Source organism: Anas platyrhynchos, chromosome 29 (genome assembly GCF_047663525.1).
Source record: "Anas platyrhynchos isolate ZD024472 breed Pekin duck chromosome 29, IASCAAS_PekinDuck_T2T, whole genome shotgun sequence".
NCBI lineage: Eukaryota > Metazoa > Chordata > Aves > Anseriformes > Anatidae > Anas > Anas platyrhynchos.
Genome location: NC_092615.1, coordinates 1,439,478 through 1,458,549, shown reverse-complemented (window position 1 = coordinate 1,458,549; position 19,072 = coordinate 1,439,478). Strand labels below are relative to the sequence as shown.

The 19,072-nt window shown below is 63.9% G+C and overlaps 1 protein-coding gene across 2 annotated transcripts in view; it reads right to left on the bottom strand.

The window, feature by feature from the left end:
- Nucleotides 1–19,072, bottom strand: part of MEF2B (myocyte enhancer factor 2B) — a 47,547-nt gene that overhangs the window by 15,978 nt on the left and 12,497 nt on the right. For both annotated transcript variants that reach the window (XM_072029229.1, XM_038169228.2), the window contains exon 10: nt 13,332–13,383. The gene's annotated coding sequence lies outside the window, so the exon portion shown is untranslated. The remainder of the gene's footprint in view (nt 1–13,331; nt 13,384–19,072) is intronic.

Genomic DNA, 19,072 nt, shown 5'->3' with positions numbered 1-19,072 from the left:
TTTTGGGGTTGTTTTTTTTTTTTGCAGACATCTCCGACTGCAGCACCTCGGGAGGGGAAAGGCAGCCCTGGCACCGTCCCATGGGCTGCGATTCACGCGGCACTGCCACGTGGGAGCTGCAAACCTGGATTATTTCCTGCTAAACCAATTCAGGAAAACCGCTCGCGTTTATCCCATGGGCTGGGGTAGTTCCTTTAATTGCTGAAATCCGGATTTTCAAAAGCGCGCCTGCGCAAACACCGATATTTGGCGAAGAGGTGGAATTTGGTTCCCCCCAAAATTTTCGCCTCGAAATTTAAAAGAGGGGACCGAGACGGGGACATCAGGAAATCCCAAATCCCACCTCACCAGGGGTCACCCCGGCCGTGCTCCATCAGCAACTTTCTGTAGGGTGGTGAGAGCGGAGGCAGCACCGGGGCTGCCCCATCCCGTGCCCACCAGCACCCACGGGTGACAATTTGGGGTGACGGCAGCAATTTGGGGCTGCAACCGATGCACTGGAGGCAGCAGGTCCCTCTTCCCTGCTATATTTTACTCTGTGGGGATTTGGGGATTTGGGGTCCCTGCATCTTTATGGCACCACCACCGGGCACCCCAAAAACTCAGCCTGGGCACCGCGGGATGGAGAAGGGGAAAGCGGCCGGCCGGGCGCGGTGATTAGGGTGGCCTGGGGAGTAATTATCTCATTGGGCAACTAATACCCTTTCAGCGGGAGCGGGGTGGGGAAGTATTGTTCGGGCTTAGGGATTACATCAACCCGGCTGGAGCAGACAATGTGCTCCCCCTGGGAAGAGGCAGCTCAGCCCCAGGGGGAGAGGAGGGAGGCAGGGGCTGAAGCTGTCTCAATTAGCGAGTGGCCGGCGAGGAAGAGGGTGGTGGGAGCGCATGGGGGGGGATATGGGGAGTTTGGGGGGGGAGCGAGAGCATCCTTAACCCTTTGTGCTCGGCCCTTCAGCCCTGCAGGGGGGCTGGATGTGCCCCTCAGCCCTGCGATGCCAGGGAAAGCAAAGCGCTGAGTTGGAAGCTGGTCATTTTTTTTTATTATTATTATTTTTTTCCTATTTTTCCCTCTTTTTTTTTTTTTTTTTTCCATGCTGGCAGCCCCACGCCATGCCCTCCCGGCTTCCACGCACATCAGCACTGTGCTGGCGACTGCGTGCTCGTATGGTGGGCAGCAATCTGCCAGCTGGGACCACCGGGGTGGGGGGGACACAGACAACGAGCAGGGCACGTCCCCAACCCCAACCCCAACCCCAACCCCAACCCCAACCCCAACCAGCGGTGCCAGGGTGGGGACCCTACAACATCCCCACACCCCTACACGCAGCCCCACGTCCTTGGCATCCCCCAGCCCCCCCAAAACACCGTCCCCAGCTCCGTGCCCACCCCGTGAGGCTGCTGTGCTCTCGCTGCCGAGGGGGCCGGGTTTCTTTTTGGCCGTGGTGATGCTAAATCAGGCGTGAGGCCAGAGTCCCGGCGGCGGCGACCGCGCCAGGTTACCGGCGGAGCAAGGGGGCCGTCTCCACCTGGCCCTCGCCATCCACAGGGTGATTAAACACGGGGCTCCCAGCTGCCATACATTTTTAAATAAATGAATAATACATCGCGGGGTGATAAATAAATAACGGCCACACATTTGAACTTAGCCTCTGAGAAAATCCTTTTAGTTCAAAAGGACCGGGGCGCTTGGAAAGGGGAGCCCATGCATTTTGAATGGGGCTGCCATCAAGTGTCAGGGCTTGGCAAGGGAGACGAGGGGGGAGGGACGAAACCGGCTCGGATGCAAAAGGTGTGGGGGGGGACAGGGACGGGGACGGGGTCCTTGGGCATCGCCAGAGGCAGCTTTGGTGGGAGCGGGCACGACGGCTGCTGTGAGAGCCACACATCCCTTCCCATCCATCTGAGGGCATCAGGAAGGAGGAGGAGGAGGATGAAGAGTGCCAGGAGGCAGAGCAGCCCCCAGAATGGCAAGCGGAGCACAAGAGGGGCAGGGCTGGTCCCGCAAACCCCGGCTGCGGGAAGGAGGAGTCCCCGTTTAGCAGAGCAAAGGCAGCGTTTACTTAGCAGTGGCCCTATAAAGAGGTGGGTGGCCCTGGAAGGAGGCCCAGGCAAATACAAGGGGATTAGACAAGCACAAGGTGTGAGCGGAGGGGAGAAGGGGAGGAGGACGCACGGGGAAAGCCAGTGGCCAAGTGCAGGGCATCACCCAGCTCCTGAAGGAGGAGAGGGTGGCGAGGCAGAGGAGGGTGGGAGCTGGATAAGGGATCCACATCATCCTGTGCTGGGGGGAAATTCATGTCAGAGAGGAGCTGGGATAGCTCTGAGGCTGCACCAAGCCCCTGCACGGGGCAGCTGGGGGCACGCACCTGCCCTAAATCGTGACCCCACCACACATGGCCGTGCGTATCCATGGCTTGGCCATGCCCAGCCACGCACACACGTGTCCCTGCCATGCACACACATGTCCCTGCCATGCACACACATGTCCCTGCCATGCACACACATGTCCCAGGGCAGGGGACGGGGCCAGGCACGAGCTGCCCGGCCAGCACCCCGTTCCCTCGCCCTTCACAAAGCTCGAGAGCCGCGGAGCCAACTTGAATTCTTTGCGCCAACCGCTCCCACTCGCTTGCATCGCTAAGTGGCTATTGATTTATTAGGCTGTAATTTAAGGCAGAACGTTTTCAAATGAACTCACACACCAAGCCCGAGCACGAGAATAAACAAGGCCTGATTTATTTGATGCCCGTCTCTCGGAGGAGACCGGGCACTGCGGGGTGAGGGAGGACAAGGGGCCGGGAAAGCCCCCGGCACACGCGGAGAACCCCAGGACGCACGCATCCAGCACCCAGGGATGGGTGCAAGGAATAAAAACGGGGACAAGGAGAGAATCTGGGCAGCACGGGGACGTTGCACGTGCCCCGCCAGGTCCCATCTGCGGGACGCATTCCTGCGAGGCAGCCCCGGCGCGGCCGCGCAGCAGCTGCCGGCCAGATCCCGGCGGCGACGGCGGCGGCGCGGGCTCCTCTTGACCTTGCCGGTCAGGTGCTGGGCAGGGGTTGGGGAGGGATGGAGGGGGGGTGGGTGGGAGGGGGGGACACCACCACGGTGCCGCCAGCCGTCGCGGGGCCGCGGGGAGGGTTTAATGCAGCGGGGACCATAATGGGGCCGGCTGGGGGAGCGAGCGGGAGGAGAAATTAGTGTCAGTGTGCGCGCCTTAAACAAACCTGCGCCGGGGTGACGTGAATGAGGGCACAGCCTGTGTATATATTAGTGATGGGATCTGACCTCGCTGGGAGGGCTCCTTCCCTCGCTCCGCTCCTCTGGGCGTGGGAAAAAGGCCTGGGCTCTTTTCACAGCTGTTCTCGCTGCTGCACTGAGCTAATGGAGGGGCTGCCGGCTCCCTCCTCCCCCTCCGCCTTTTCAGTTATTCAGCAAAACCCCCCTTTCACAGTCCCTTAAAAACACACCTCATTGTTCCCGCCTGGTTTGCATTGAAATGCCACTCGCGCCCCCGTCTCCCGGAGCAGCGGCCCCGGCCGGCGAGCCCCGCCGCGGGGCAGCCCGTGTGCGTGCACACGCGTGTGCGAGCCGTGTGCGTGCGTGTGCGCCCGGCGCACGGTTATGCACTGCGGCTGACACCCGATTTCCTCCCCAAATAAGAATTTTTTTCCCCAAAGCAGACGCCGGTGGGGAGGTGAGAAATTCGCAGCGGCCGAGGGGGTTTTTCCCATCCCGGGGAGCGGAGCTGGTGTCGATGCCCCCACCGTGGAGCCCCCCCTTTTTTTCCCTTTCATTTTAATGCTTCTATTTTGTCATAAGAAATGAGCAAAAGCTGCCAGTACCTTTCCCCGATGCACAAATACCTTCCTTTTCCTCCCAAAACTGAAGGCTCCGCAAGAGCAGGCAGACATATGGCCGTGGCCGTGTCCTCTGTCCCATTCCCTGGCCCTAAAAACAAGGGGGGGCTGCTGGGGGCTGTGACCCAGCCATGGGGACCCCAGCCCCGTGCCCAGGTTTCGCAGCCAGCCTCCGATGCTCCAGGACCAAACACCCTGTGCACCGTCCCCGTCTCCACCTGATGCACCAAGCGATGGGAACCCCGGGGCTGGGGCTTCCTGGGAAAGGGGTAATTTGGACAGGGGGGGTGTCACATATTAATTTTCCTTTACATCGAGCTAGGAAATTGTCTCCAAACTCGGTGGAAATCCGAGATTTATAGAAAACAATAAACGGGAGCGGTTCTCGCCTGGCTTCGGGGGAATTAGGACAAGGGAAGTCGGGGCTCAGGCTCTGACCAGAGCTACGGTGACCACAGAGATATGGGGCTCGTCCTCATCCTCATCCTCATCCTAATCTTCATCCTCATCCTCATCCCCGGAGCTCCCAGCACACCCGCGCAGCCTCCACCTGCCAGCCTGAGCCCGGCCGCGCGGCAGCTCCTTGTTCGCCAAGGCCCAGCCCCAGCAAAGCACCAGGCTCGTGCTTTTCATTAAAAATAAATAAATACATTCCTGGTGGCTGCCGAGCAAGGCATGAAAACGCCATCCCCAAAGGCTGAAAAACCAGAAGGCAAATGCAGCGCCAGCCACAGTTATTATTTTTTGAAGCGGCTGTGATTTTTTTAAGCTAATCTGCGGCTGTCCTGGGGGGGGGGGGGGGGAAGAGAGAAAGAGAGAGAGAGAGGCTGGGGCTGGCTGGTGTTAGCAGCGTGACGGACGGGCACGGGGACAGCATCCTCAGGGCCGCCTGCGTTTCCCGCTGACCTTTCCCCGCTGCTCTGATAGATACTTTCTGACAAAAGCGGGGACGCCGCACACCTTCCGTCCTTGCTCCGTGCCTAGCGCGGGGACATGGCCACGAGCGAGTCCCTGTCACCGGCTATTAGGGGGAGAAGGGCTCCGCCAGCGCCGCGCTCTTTCCGCATGAGTGCCAGGCTGGGGAGGGGGTGTCCCCGGCCCCCCCCCCCGGTACGGAGCGCACGTGCCCGCCTTGGTGGTTTATAAATGCAAATCTGTTTAACAGCCACACGCGCGTTTGTTATCTCCGAGGATGAGCCCGAGCTCTTTGAAGTCAACATATGTATGTGATTATGCACACATGTGCGTGACCTACATTCGGGGCTGGGGCACTTTCCCCCCCGTGCCACCCGGCGCAGGCGAGCGCCCACCCGCTCCGCTCCCTCGCAAATATTGCCATTTCCCCGGCTGGTTTTGACTCCTCCACCCAGCGCAGCCATGGAGTTTCCATAGAAACATGAAGATATTAAACTGTAAATAATAATTTCTCCATAAAAAAAAAAAAAAGGAGTGTGGGGGGGGGGGGAAGAGAAAGGAGAGGCGGGCAGGCTTGCAAGCCGCGGATCCGATGCCGTGCGGCATCGGGGCCGCTTCCCCATGCAGGACGTGGTGTCAGCAGCGAGGGCGATGCTTTGGCTGGGGTCCCCGAGTACCCCAATGTCCCACACGGGGTCTGGTGTCACCCCCCCTGCCAGGGTGGGGGTCCCACGTGCCCACCGACCGCGCTCCCTTTGGTGCCGGAGGGTGGCTGAGGGATGCTGCGCCGCTCCATCCACCTCCGGCTGCTGATTTATCCGGGTTGGAGACTCCAGCCTGACATCTATAAAAATTAGCAGATAAAGAGCTGGCCGGGCCATCCTCTGCCAGCTTTGGGTAAATAAACGGGAGCTTTTCTGCTGCAATGACACATACCTGATTGGAAGGAATTGTTATTTACTGTTGCCTGTTCAATGGTTATTTTTAAATGGCCTAAAGTTAAACACATCAGTGTTTTTCATTTTCTCCTGCTCAGGGATATGTTTTTGTCCGGGGCTTTTACCCTTTCTATCTATTTAAGTGATACTTTTTATCATAAATGACTTTTTTTTTTTTTTTTTCCCCTCCCTGCTATCGAGCACAAAGCAGAGCTGGAAAACCATCAGGGAGAGGAGAGGCAGGCGCTGCCACGGGACGGGCAATTGGGGTTTTGTGGCCAGGGACACGCACACCTTTGGGCACCCGCCTGAGACACCGACAGCCAGGACAGCTACAAACACATCTCCAACCTCCCGTCCCCAATTAAATCCGCTCTGCCTGATTAGTGCATCGGTGGGGAGATTTTTAGGGCTCCACCTTTGCTCTGCTGTGCCGGGATGCTCAGCACCGTGCCGGGGACCTGGGGACCACGGGGTGGCCGGGCTCAGCCCCGACACGGGGCAGCAGCCCCTGCCCCAAACCTGCCGGGCCGGGGGGCCTGGGATTATCCACAGCGTAACATCCCCCAGGAATAAGATTGCAGCTTAGGGCCTAATGGAAAAGAGGAGAGAGATGGGATTAAAAGGAAAATAATGACTATTTCCTTAGCGAGGCCATGGAAATGAGAAGGGGATTAACGACCTCTTTACCAGCAGACCCCAATCCCGCCAGGCGGTCCCGGACCCACGGATATCCGGAGCTGCTGGAGATGCCCACGCTCAGCATCACACCCAGGGACCCGTTCCCGAGGGTGACACCAGGGTTGGTGGCACTGACACCCGCGGGGACCTGCCTCGTGCCCACCCGAGCGCCTGCCACCGCCCCCTGCAACCGCCCCTGCCCAAAACGAAGGCGATTTTGCAAATATTTGCCCCCACCGTCATTTTCCTCTCCCTGCAGATTTGTTGGGGAAAAAAATAAAATAAAATAAAATATTCTGCAAGGAATAAAACACCGAAAATTAAAACTTCACTTGCCGAGGCACAAGCCCGAGAATAAACCTGAAAGGCTCCTTTCTCTCGCCTTCGGTTGCACACACCGTGCTTTGCAATTGGCTGCTTTCCTGGAATAGATTCAGTTGCTATGATACCAAGTTTGCTTTTAACGAACCCCAGAAAATTAATGGCATTCAGCAGATAAGTCCTTAAAGTGGAACCTATTTTAAGAAATTCTTTCTGAATGGTTTACAAGTAGTCAGGAGGGAAGAGAAAGCTTCCCGAGGGCGGCAGAGCCCGCGCTCTCCCCACCTCTGCTCCCGGTTGGGATTTGGGGGCCGGGGCGTTGTGTTTCGGGACACCCTTCAGGCTGGGACCCCAAATGCAGAGGGTAGGATGAGGCGGGAGGTGTCAGCTCCCTGCACCTGCCCTGAGCATCCCTCCTGCTGCTGCGGCCGCTTCCTCCCGGCAGTCCCCACGCGGCCTCGCTGCTGCCACGATCGAGCATCTCCCTCCGCTGGTGCTACAGAGCCGCAGGCAGGGCCCTGCCGGCAGCCCCGGCACGTGAAGCTGGAGGATTTGGGGACAGACCACGGGAAATCCTGTTCCTGCAGAGCCCAGGGGCCCTTGGAGGAGCTCTGGGCTCAGCACCGAGGAGCTGGGGAAGGTTTTCCTCCAGCTGTATGAGCAGAGCGCAGGGTGGCATCAGGCGGCGGATGGGGTGCGTTCCCCCTCCTGGGACCGGTGTGAAGGACACAACCTGGGGTCCCCACCACGTTTCCCACTGCACGGGGACCTCTGGATTCAGGAACAGCCGCGTGTCCTGGCATTACACCGTGGTGGATGCTTTCACCCACCCTCAGCATCGCTGCTGCTAAAGCAAGCGCGTTCCCGTCCCCGAGCCGTGGGCAGAGCCGCAGCAGCCATAAAGGTTGTCAAATGCCACCAGCACCATTACGGGTTAGGAACAAGAAGCTGAAATCCCACCAACAATCTGCTCTGCTTCCTCCCACACCTCATTTCAGGCCCTTTTGCTCCCTGCCCACAGCACGGCCCTAACCAGGCCAGCCCAGGGCATCCCTGCGGGTTGGGGGGAAGGATCAGCGCCCGGCATCGCGGCACACGCAATCTGCCCCTCTCGCTGGTGGAACAAAGCAAGAGCTATCGAGGGAGAGAAAGGGGCACCCCCTTCCTCTCGCCCCCCAAAATCCTCCTCGCTCCCCTCTCCCTGCAGACTCCGGCAACGTCAGTTGGAAGAGGAGGTGCGACTGCACGCAGAAGCGAAACTCCGGCCAGGAGAAACGGGGCAGGGAGAGGCTCACGGCGCGAGGGGTGGCGGGGTTGGCATTTTCCTATTTGGAGCCGCTGCTCTTCCTCCTTGCTTTTCTCAAGCCAGGGAAGAGACGCACCAAACAGAACAGCGAGCCGGGGTGCGGAAACGTCCCCAACGCCACCGCCCTACACGGGCTGCGGAGCCCCTCGTGCCGTGTCCACCTCCCGCAGGCCTGATCCTGCGAGGGCTTAACACGTGCCCGACCCGGCACAACATCGCCGGCTGGGTCCATCTGCAGAGCTTTCTGCCCGAGGAAGCAGGAGGGAAGGAGCTCGGCGCACGTGGGCACGGGGCACCCCAACCCGCGGCACGGCAAGGAGCAAAGCCGGAGCCCAGGAGGCACGCGGAGGGGAGGCTGCGACCGCGGCAGCAGCGGCACGGTGGGAGCAAGGCTCCCAAATCCACCTCTCCGAGGAACAAAGCTGCACTATCTCTGCAGATGCAGAATAAGCGACGAGCGGCGATGATTTATTTCTCTTCCCCAGTAGATAAACCGGCCTCGGAAACGGGTTTGCGCTAAATTACAATTTGCATGCGGTAATTTATTTAAGCAACTTTCCTCCTACTTCGTTATAAAACAGGGCTTCTCTGGGGGTTATTTCTGAGCTGGCCCCGTTTCATTTGTCTCCAGCACACCCGGTGCAAACCGAGCTTAATTGTCGGCGTGGAAATTAAAACCACTGCAGAAAAAAAATAAAATAAAAAAAAATTAATAAAATAAAAGGTTCTGGGTTTGTAGCTAGCCTGAGGAACCCCGGGTTTGAATAGAAATAATCACCTAGGCACAGACGCTAGCTCTGGGCCTCAATAAAAATGATTAAAGACAAAACCCCACTGAAATTTCCACTCCACAGACGCGGCGCGTTTGGCTTCCAGCCGCTCTCCCCCGGCGAAGGCGCCGTGGCCGGTGCCTTGGGGAGGCCGGCGGCCGCGGGGCCCCTCTCCTGCCGGGAGGGCAGGGATTTCTCCCGGAGAATAGCGAGCGGGTTTTTACATTCGGTTCTCTAGCTTTATGATATCACATACACTCATACAGCTAGATAACCAAAGAGAAAAACCAACCCAGGTCTTTTTTAAAATCGGGCCTCGGCCGTGCCGCGCAACCCCGGGGAGGTTTCGCTCCGGCACCGGCGAGCCACCGCGGCCCGTTGGAGCCCCCCGGGGTGGCTGCCGGCCCCGTCACCTCGCCGCGGATAACGAAGGGACCCCAACGGTTTGGGTGGGAGAGCGCGATGCGACGAGCGGCGCTGCCCACCCCAGAGCTCCAACCCAACACCTGCACCCCAAAGGGACGCGCGCGCACCCCGAAGCGTGCTCAGCCCCGCTCAGCCCCCCCACAGCCTAGGGGCCGTGCAGGGCACGGTGCTCGCTGGGCGCCATCCCCGCAGCCGCTGCCAGCACCCCAGGGACCTGCATCCTCCCCAAGCCTAAATTCGCCCCCAGCCCCAGCCCGGAGCCCGCTCCCACTTTGTAATTACTGTAAATTACTGGCGGGGAACTGCTGAGTCATGAGAGTCGCTGGTTGAAGGGACGGACCCAGCGGAAAGGGCCCCGCGGGGTTTCCACCGCATCTCCACTCTGCCCTCCTCTTCCTCCCCTTCCTCCCGCAGCCGCTCTCTGAAGCCGGGCCCCGCTCACGACCCCCGGGGGCGGGACCGGAGCCTGCACCGCCGGGGGGTCCCCGTGCCCAGGGGGGAAGATGCGGACCCCGCATCTTCGAGGGGGACCCTTTATAGCCGGGGGGACCCCGAATATTTGGAGGGGACCTCTCATATCTGGGGAGGGGGGGGACGGGACCGGTTGATGCCCCGAAGGGGCAACCCCGGAGCTGCCGGGGGGGGGTCCCGTGCTCGCAGTGCAGCCTCGCCCCCAGCGGGACCCGAAGGATCCCCGCACCGGGAGGCTCGGGGCCGGTCCCGGGCACCGGCCGGGCCGCGGGGGGGTTCGCTCCGGGGTCCGGTGCTGCCCCAACAGGGGGGCTCCGGCCAGGCGGGGGAACCGCGGCGGCACCGCAGCGAGGCAAAGCTCCCCCGGGCAGGGAGAGGAGCGGGGAGAGGAAGGGGGAACCCCCCCAAAAAAGGGGAACCGGGGAGGGGAACCGGGACTGGGAACCGGGGAGGGAACCGGGGCGGGGGTACCTGTCGCCGTCGGCTCCGGGTGTCCGCGTCCTTTCCGTGCTGCCGGGGTGGGGAGGAGGCTGCCAGCCCCCGCCCGGTGCCGGTCCCGCTCCCGGAGCCTCCGGGACCTGCCTCTAAAGTTGAGGCAGAGCCGGCGGAGGGCGGGGAAGGGCGGGAGGAGGGACGGGGCGGCCGGCGGGGACAAAGCCCGGGCGGTGGGGCCGGGGCAGGGGTCACCCCCCCCGGGGGCAGAGCCATTCGCCACGGCCGCCGCTTCCCCCCCTCCCGGGGGCCGCCCCGTCTGCTCGCCCCCCCCCCTTTACCCAACACCACGGAGCCTCCCGGCTCGCCGCCCCCCCAGCCCGGCCGCAGCCGGCCCGCCCCGTCGGGGGAGGCGGCGGTGCCCCGAGGCTAACCCCGCTCGGGCCGGGCTGTGGCTGGGCCGCCCCCCCGCCCCCCGACCCTCTTTACGCCCCCCCCCCCCCGGCCGGGCGTTAAACCCGACGGGGAAGGGCTGGGGCGGGGAAAAGGCCGGTCCTGAGCGAGGCGGGAGGGAGGGGGGGGGAGAGAGGGAGGCGGGGGCAGCCGGACCCTCCCGTCGGGGCTGCGCTCCGCTTGCAAAGAGGCAAATTTTGCGGCAGCTCCGGACTAAAAACGGGCACGACCCCCGCCCCCCGGAAGGAACAGGGCCCCGTCGGGCCCGGTCTCGGCTTTATCCCCTAGCCCGGAGGGGGACGGGGTGGGGGGGGCACGTCTGGAGCCCGGGACAAAGCGGGCCCGCGGCTCCGAGGGGTGCCGGGGCAGAGCCCGGGGCGCGGCGCCGAGCTCCGGCTCCACGTCCCCCCCGTGCGGCCGCCCGGGGCCGGCCCTGCCCGGTGCAGGGGACACGCTCGGCTCTCCGGGCACGGCGGGGCAGCCCCTGAAGCCGGGCCAAGGGGGGGGGGGAATAGACCCTTTCCCGGCCCCCCAGCCTCTTTGCACGGGCAGCGCAACGGCGGGCACAGGCGCGCCCCCCGTGCGCGCACCGTGGGGTGCCCGGGCACCGATGCGCGCCCCCCCGGCCCCACCCTGGTGCCCACCGGGGAGCACTCCCCCCCCTTGCACACTCACCGGTGCACACGCACTGGTGCACACGCACCGCCGTGCACGCCCCTGGGGTGCCCGCACAGCTGTGCACGCGCACCCCCGCTCCGCACCCCCGGTTCCCCGGCTTTGTCCCGGCCCCGGGGGGGTCCGCATCCCTCTCGGAGCCTCTGCACCGCACCTGGCTCCGCAAAAAAAGGGCGGAAAACGAAACCAACCCACGGCCAGGGCTCAGCACCGGCATCGTCAGCCGCCGGGCACGGCCCCGACCCCTCCGGGATGCTGGATGCGGGCACCCCCCGGCCGGGCCCGGGTCCCGCTCCCAGCGCCCCGTGTTTTGGGGAGGGAGAACCAAGGGCGCACGGAACCGTCCCGACCCCTCTGCCCGCACCCACCCTGTTAGATATACCTATAGAAAAATATCTATATGGGTATGTTGGATCCCTACAGAAATATCTGCGCCCGAAGGAGCTGGGAGCCGGGCACGGCGGTGGCTTTGGAGGTGCCACCCCGCAGGCACCGGGGGCTCACTTGGGGCTCACCGGGGGCACCGGGGCTTTGTGCCCCGCACCGGGGCCTCCCGGCAAAAGGGAACCCTCGGAAGGAGCCCGGACCACGGGCGGCGGCCCCAGCACGGTGGGGCGGGGGCTGAGGATGCTCCCGCCGGCACCGGGCACCGGGTACCGGGCACCGGGTACCGGACACTGGGTACCGGACACCGGGTACCGGGCACCGGGCACCGGCCCCGCCGCTCTCCGTGGTGCTGAACGGCGGCCGCCGCCGCGGCGGGAGGCCCCGGAGCCGTGCGCGGTTGTGCTTCCTCGGCCCTTCTCTTTCCAAGCCGCCACCACTTCGTGATTATTGTTCTAATTATCATTAATTATTGTCGTGAGCGTCGCCGCCGTTCCCGTCGCTCGGGTGCGCGGCGGCACGGCGAACCGTTCCGAGTGGGAGACGGTGCCACCGAGGCAGCCGGTTGCCGAATTAACGGATCGTCGCCCCGTACGGCCCCGCTACCTGCCGCCCGCGGTCCCCCCACGGCTTGGTGGGCACGGGCACACCGAGCCGGTGCCGTTACCTCCGCCACCGGGCTCCGAAACACCGCCGCCACCGGGGATGGAGACGCGGGGCCCGGCACCGGGCGGCGGCGGCGGCTCCGGCGGGCTCGGCCCCGCTGCCGTCCACACCCCCGGGGGTTCCGCCGCCTCCCGGTCCTCTCCGTAACCCCGGCGGTTTTCCCCGGTGAAACGGTGCCTCCCGAGGGGGCAAAGCCCCCGCAATGGCCGCAGCCCCAAAGCTCCGCCGGGGGAACGAACGGGAGCCACGGAGCGGCCCCGGGAGCATCCTCGGGAATGGGCAGCTCCGGGTACCGGCGGGGCCGGGGCTCAGCATCCTCACCGGTCCCGTTCCTTCGCCTCCCCCCGGGCCCGGGAAGCCGCCGCGCAGGCACCGGGCGAGCCGCAGCGGCCCGGTTCGGCCCCGCCGGTCTCCCGGTGCCTCTCCCCTCGGCTCCGCGCCCCCGGGAGGGCCCGGGAAAGCTGCGGGGGAGGCTCGGCAGGGCCGGCAGCGAAGGGGCGGCTGCCCCACGCGTGTTCGCGGCGGCGGGAGGATGGCAAGGGGGGCCCGGAGCTCGCTCGGCCCCGTTCCTTCCCGGCACTTACCGAGCGCTCGGCCGCCTCCAGCCCTCGGCCGGCGGCTGCGGGCACCGGCTCGGAGCCCGGTGCCTCTCGTCCCCCGTCCTCCCCTCGCCGCCACCCCCGTGTGCATCAAATACCTTCACTGCAGCAGCCATGTTGGGCTCCGGTGCGAGCACGGCGCTCGCCGCAGGAGCCGCCGGGCGCCTCGGCGGGAGGCAGCGCGGCTCGGCTCGGCTCGGCTCGGAGCCGTGCTCCCACCGGAGGAACCGGCGGGCCCGGGCCGGTCTCTCCCGTAGCCCCGTTTCGCAGCCGTACCCCCGGCAGCACGGCAACTTGTCGCCGTTACCGGCAGCGCCAGGCCCGGGGGTCGCGGGAGGGTCTCGCTGCCCGCCCCGTCCCGGCCCACGGTGGGAACGGGCGAGCATCAGCCCCGGGGCTAACGCCCGGCGAGAGGCACGGAAAGCCGCAATTACCTCCTCGGCGGGCAGGCAGAGTCCCCCGGCGCAGCCTCTGGGCCGAGCTCACCTGGGGAGAGAAAAAAAAAAAAAAAAAAAAGGGAAAAAAAATAAATTATCTATCGAGATTTACGTATATATTTCTATCCGAGAGGCGAAGCAGCGAGCGCGACGGCTCCAACTTGGAGCAACTTTGCCGGGAGGCTGGCAGCGGGGGCGGTGCTGGAGCCCCCCCCCCAGCACCCAGCCCTTCCCGGCCCCCAGCAGCTCGGGGGGGGGGGTCCCGAGGGGAGCCCCGGCCCTAGCCAGGGGGCAAAGCCGGGCCCCGGCCTCTGGAGCTGCAGCAGCGCAGCCCCACGTCTGCCCGCCCGGTCGGCTGCAACGGGCACCGGGGGGCGAGAAACGGCAGTGCCGGGCCTGCAGCCCCCGGGGCTGGGGGGCACCGAGCCGCCCCCGACCCCCCCGTGCCGCGGGCACCGGAGCATCCCCGGCCGCGGGCCCGCAGAAGCGGGCAGCAGCCGCCGCTCCCCGGTGAACGGAGCCCGGCCCGCGCCCCTCGGAAGCGGATTTTCAGCTGTTTGTTGTTGGTTTGTGTATTTTTTTTCCCCCCTCCCAGAAATATAGATATTTTTTTTTCCTTCTTCTTTTTTCCCGCCCCGTTTTTTTTTTTTTTTCAATTTTTTTTTTTTTTTTTTAGCGTTTTGATTCCGGTGCTGTCGCTGGGAATTATTTGCATTTAAAACGCAACGACTCGTTCCCTGCACATCGCTTCGCACATCAATTCAACCAGCACCGGAGCATCGAGAGAGCGCCGGAGAGAGGGGGGGGCGACCCCCAGCAAAAGGGGGCCCAAACCCCTGGTCAGACCCTCCCCAATCGCTGCCCTCCCGGAGATCTCGATGTGTGCCGAAACTAAAGATTTAGCCGGCGCTCGGAATTGTTTTATTTCTGCTGTCGCTGTCACCCAAAGATGTGGTGGCAACAAAGACAGGGAGGGTGTTTGACGCTCGTATTTTTGGCCTGCTCCCGTGCAGAAATATTCCCCCTAAGCCCCGAACGCTTTGCAAAGATTGATCTCTCTAAAAGCAATAATAGCCTGCCCTGGGAAGTGCTTAAAAAAAGACAATCTGATTTTATATTTATCCGCACGCCGCTCCTAAGCCCGTCGGAGGGCACGCACAACACTCGCAGAAACTAATACCGAGGGGGGGGAGACTGGAAATGAGAGCGGAGAGAGCGGAGCCCCCCCCCCCCGGAGCACACCGGGGCCGAACGCTTTCCCCTAGCCCGGCGGAGATTTCCCCGCTCGGGAAAACAACGGCGAGGAAATCCCCGCCGTGCTCGCTCGGGCACAGCCAGGAGCTTCAGCACCACCAGCACCCGAGTTACTTTTTTAGGAAAAAAAAAAAAAAAAAAAATAGAGATTTTTTTTCCCCCCCCTCTTTCTCCAAAATCAATTCAGCCCCGGCCCTTTGGGTTGGGGAATTTCTCCGTGGCTTTCCCAGCCCCGCAGCGCGGATGGCACGGCTCGGAGGGGACGGGGGAAGGATGCCCACACCGACCACCGCCAGGATCCTCTCCAAAACCAACCCCCTCCCGGCCCCCAAATCCCTTCCCCGAACCCCCCGAAATAGCTGCACACACCGAAACTTCGCTCCGGCAGCCCCTTACCTCGGGCAGCGGGCAGGGCAGGGCAGTCGGTCCGGGCAGCCCCGGGGGCTATAAACCCCGGGTGGCTTTTGTGAGTTTGCCGGAGTTTCCCCCGGCTGTCCCCTTTTGTGTCCCATTGCCATCTCGAGGCCCTGATTAATTAATTTCACACTGGAGCCCGGCAGAAAATTTTCCCACAAACAAGTGGCCGGGGAGACGTGGAGCCCCAAAGAAAAGGAGTCAACATCAAGTTCAACAGCATGCGGGGAAGGCGATTTCCATCACAATCGCGTCTGAGCGGGCCCGGGCGGGGGGCGGCGGGCGGCGGCCCCCGCGCCCCCTCCGCGCCCCCTCCGCGCGTTCCCAGGCTCGGAACAATCGCGCTCTGTTTGCCTCGCACATGCCGGCGTTTGGGCACGGAGGCTGCCTTGTGATAACAGAAATAATGAAGGGGGCTCGGGGAAGGCGAGGGGGGGGTTGTGTGTGTGTGGGGGGGGGGGGGGGTGCGCTAGGGTGGGGGGAGAGGGGTGGAGAAAAAGGGAAAATGGAAAGCGGAGGGAGCCGCGCACACCGGGCTGCCCGCTGCCGACCTGTTGAGCCCCGACGGTGCCCTCGGAGTTTTGCTGCAAAAAATAAAAAAAAAATAAAAAAAATAAAAAAACGGCCAAAAGGGGCGGCTCGGCCCCAAAAGCCGGGAAAGGGACGGAGCCGGCTCCGTCGGGGGGGAACTTTCCCCAAGTTTGCTGCAAATCCTTCCCCCCCCCCCCACCCCTCCCCAGACCTCAGCCACGCGTTTTCCCACAGCCCCGGGGGAGCGGGGGAGCCTGCCCCGGGGGAGCGGGGGCCGGGGCCCGGGGGGGGCCGAGGCGGTGGTGGACGTGTCCTGCAACCCAAGCAGCTCGGCTCCGCCGGGCATTGTCCCCACGGAGCCCGTGGCCATTGTTCCCGGCGCTGCGGGAGCCGGAGGGAGGGCAGCTTTCCACGCCTCGACCCCCCCCCCCCCCCAACCCCCCTTACACACACACACACACACACACCCCTCCTTCGCCCCCACCCCGATACTCGCACCGGGCCGGCGGGACCCTCTAATCCGGGGGAGGACAAAAAAAAAAAAAAAAGCAGAAAAAAAAAATCGCAACCCGCAGGAAAAAAATAAATAAAAGGGGAAAAAAAAAAAAAAAAAGGCCCGGGTTGGGGGGGGGGGAAGAGGGGAGCGTGGGGTCCCCCCTGGCAGACTTCCTCCAAGTTGGGAGAAGCGGCAGGGGGGGGGCGGGATGCTGCGGGGGTCCGCACCGCCCTGCCCCTGCGACCCCCCCCCCCACCTCGGGGGCTGCCCCCGGCCCGGGGAGTTCTGTGCGGGGCAGGGAGAGAGGGGAGCCGGGGGGGGGCGTTATTTACCTCCCTCCGCACCTCTGCATCCTTTAGGACTTAAGCGGCAGCGGGAGCCGAGAGCCGCCGGGACAGCGGCAGCATCCGGGAGGGGGGGGGGCAGGATGCTGAGTGCCCCCCCCCCACCCCCCCCCCCAGAGGCTGGAGCCGATGAGGAGCGGCTGAGCCGGGCTGCGGCTCCCGGCGAGGAGTGCCAGGAGCGGGGCTGGGAGAAGCGGAGCCCCCCCCGATCACGTTGCCGTTACGTGGGGTTAAACAGAAACGTCTGCCCGGGGGGCTTTAACGGGCCTGAGCCCCGATAACCCCCCCCCTTTCCCCCCCCCCTCCCTCACCCCCCCCCCCCAGAGACCGCCGGGCCCGGGGGGGGGGGCGGATTCCGCCCAAACATCCATTTTGTCCCTTTTGGAAATGGAGAGAAGGAGAGAGAGGAGGGAAAATGCGCTTTTTTTTTTTTTTTTTTTTTTTTTTTTCCGCTTTCTCCATATTTTTACTACGTAAGGCATGACGTCCTCACGTCGGGAGCGGGATAGGTTAGCCCTGCGCTGGGGGGGAATGCACGGGCTGGGAAGGATGGGGAGGGGGGGGGGGGCCCACGGTGGGTGGGTGGGTGTGGGGGGGGTGGCGGGGGCGGCTCCGAGAGCAGAACCTAAAAATAACGGGGATTGTAGGGAAAAGAAAAATAATAATAATAATAATAAAAAATATTCCGGGTCACCCCGCCGGTGCAGCCCCACAAGGGCAGCGGGAGGCCGGGCCGGGTGGGGGCCGGATTCCTCCCCCCCCCCCACCCCGTGCCTCCTCCCGGCCCCACGCCCCGTGGGACCGAGAGGGGATCGGGGAGAGCCCGATCCGGAGCGAGGGGATCCGGAGCGAGGGGAAGGACAAGGGGCATGGGGGGGGTCCTCCTGCCTTTGCCCCCCCCCCCCCAGGGCTGGTGCAGACGCTGCGGCAGGAGGGAGGGGGCGGTTGGGGTCACCCCGGTGCCCCGGGTGTGCTCGCAGCCCGGTGCAGGATTTATCTGTTCTCCGTGGAAACGCAACCAAAATCGGCTCATCTTTAATGAAAAATAAATAAATCTAATTAAATAACGCCCCGCCCTGGCTGTTAACACCCCCACGCTCCGAAGTAGCCGAGAGCACGGCGGGGGAAGGGGGGGGTCACCCCGTCCCGGCGCACCGGGATTTTCGGAGCGCATTTAAAAATCGGTGCCGGCAATCGGGAGTCGCTCCGAATTCGGACCGGGCCCGTTCCGTGCCCTCCCCCCCCCCCGCCACCCTTCCCAGCGCTGCCGGCTTTGGCCCCGGTGAGCTCCGCTTCTCAATTTCCCCCTCAACGAATATTTCTCCCCGCGGGGCTGGGGGCCGCCGGGGGGGGCTGTCCCGGTTCCCCACCGCCCGCCCCGTCCAACCGGGGCCGTTCGGGGCCCGTCCCGGTGGGGGGGCAGCAGGAACCGGGCCCGGGGCTGAACCTCGGGGGCCCTAAATCCGTCTTGCCCCATCCCCGACGGGGGGGTCCGGCCGGTGGCTGCTCCCCCCCCCCCAAATCCCGGCCCTGCCACCGGGGCCTTCCCCGGTAAATTCCGCCGGGCTCGGCTCCTGCAGCCCCCTGGTACCGCCGGTCCCGGTCCCCCTCCTTCTGCTGTTTTTTTTGGGGGGGGGAGTTGTTTTTTTTTTTGGGGGGGTGGGTGGCGTATTTTGGCTCCCTGATAAGGTTTTGATCAAAAATTCATTCCGAGGCGCTGTGCGCAGCGCCATGAATATTTCAGGGCTTTTGCAAAACAACCGGGTGGGGGCTTGGGGGGAGGATGCACCGCCAGGGGGGGGGACCGGGGGGAGAGGAGGGTGTCCGGAGGGAGCCCGGGGCTCGTTCCCTCCCCGGTGTAAGGCGTGAAACGACCACGGGAAGCCCCGGGAGAGGAGCCCGGCCCCGGCCCATCCCGTCGGGTGGCCGCGGGGACGCGCGGTGCCCAGTCCCGGTGCCGTGGAGAGGGGGGGGGCGCGCATCCCCTGCTCTGCTCCTGTCCTGTCCCGTCCCCCCCCTATATCACCACGACCCCAAAGGACACGGAGAAGCAGCCTCCACCCCGCTGGGCTGGGATCCAGTCCCGTACCCATGGGGGGGGGGGACCCCAAAAGCAGCCAGTGCGCCTCTTCCCCAGCTGCAAGGCCTGTGTCCCCCCCCCCAAAAAAAAAAAAAATGGGGTGCACAGAGCCCTGATGGAGCAGCCTCTCCTCAGCTGCTGCCTGGCAGAGAGGTGGCAGCGTGGGGTGGGGAAAAAAGCCCCCCCAAGCCCTGCGGCCCCCAGCGTTGGAGCCCAGCACCCTCGCGGAGCAGCGCAGCCCCCAGCCACGCCAGGCCTGCAGGTAATGGGATTTTTTTGGGGTGGTTCCCCCGTTTTCTGGGAAGGGGCACGTAAAGGTGGCCCAGACCCTTCTGCAATGGATAAGGGCCCTGCAGGATGGATTGGGGGGGGGGGACAGAGCGAAGCCAGATGCTGTGCCTCTTCCCAGCACCACCCTGAGCACTGTCACCCCTAAAAAAAGCTGGGGGGGGGGCCTCGGTGAGACCTTTGGGTCCTGCACAACTGCGCATCGCACCGTGATGGGAGGTGGGCAGGGACACGGGGCCGGAGGGCGAGAGGGGCCTCGCTGCAAGCCCAAAGTGGGGCTGGGGGCACCCCGGGGCACCCCCCAACCCCAGTTTAGGACCTGTCGCAATGG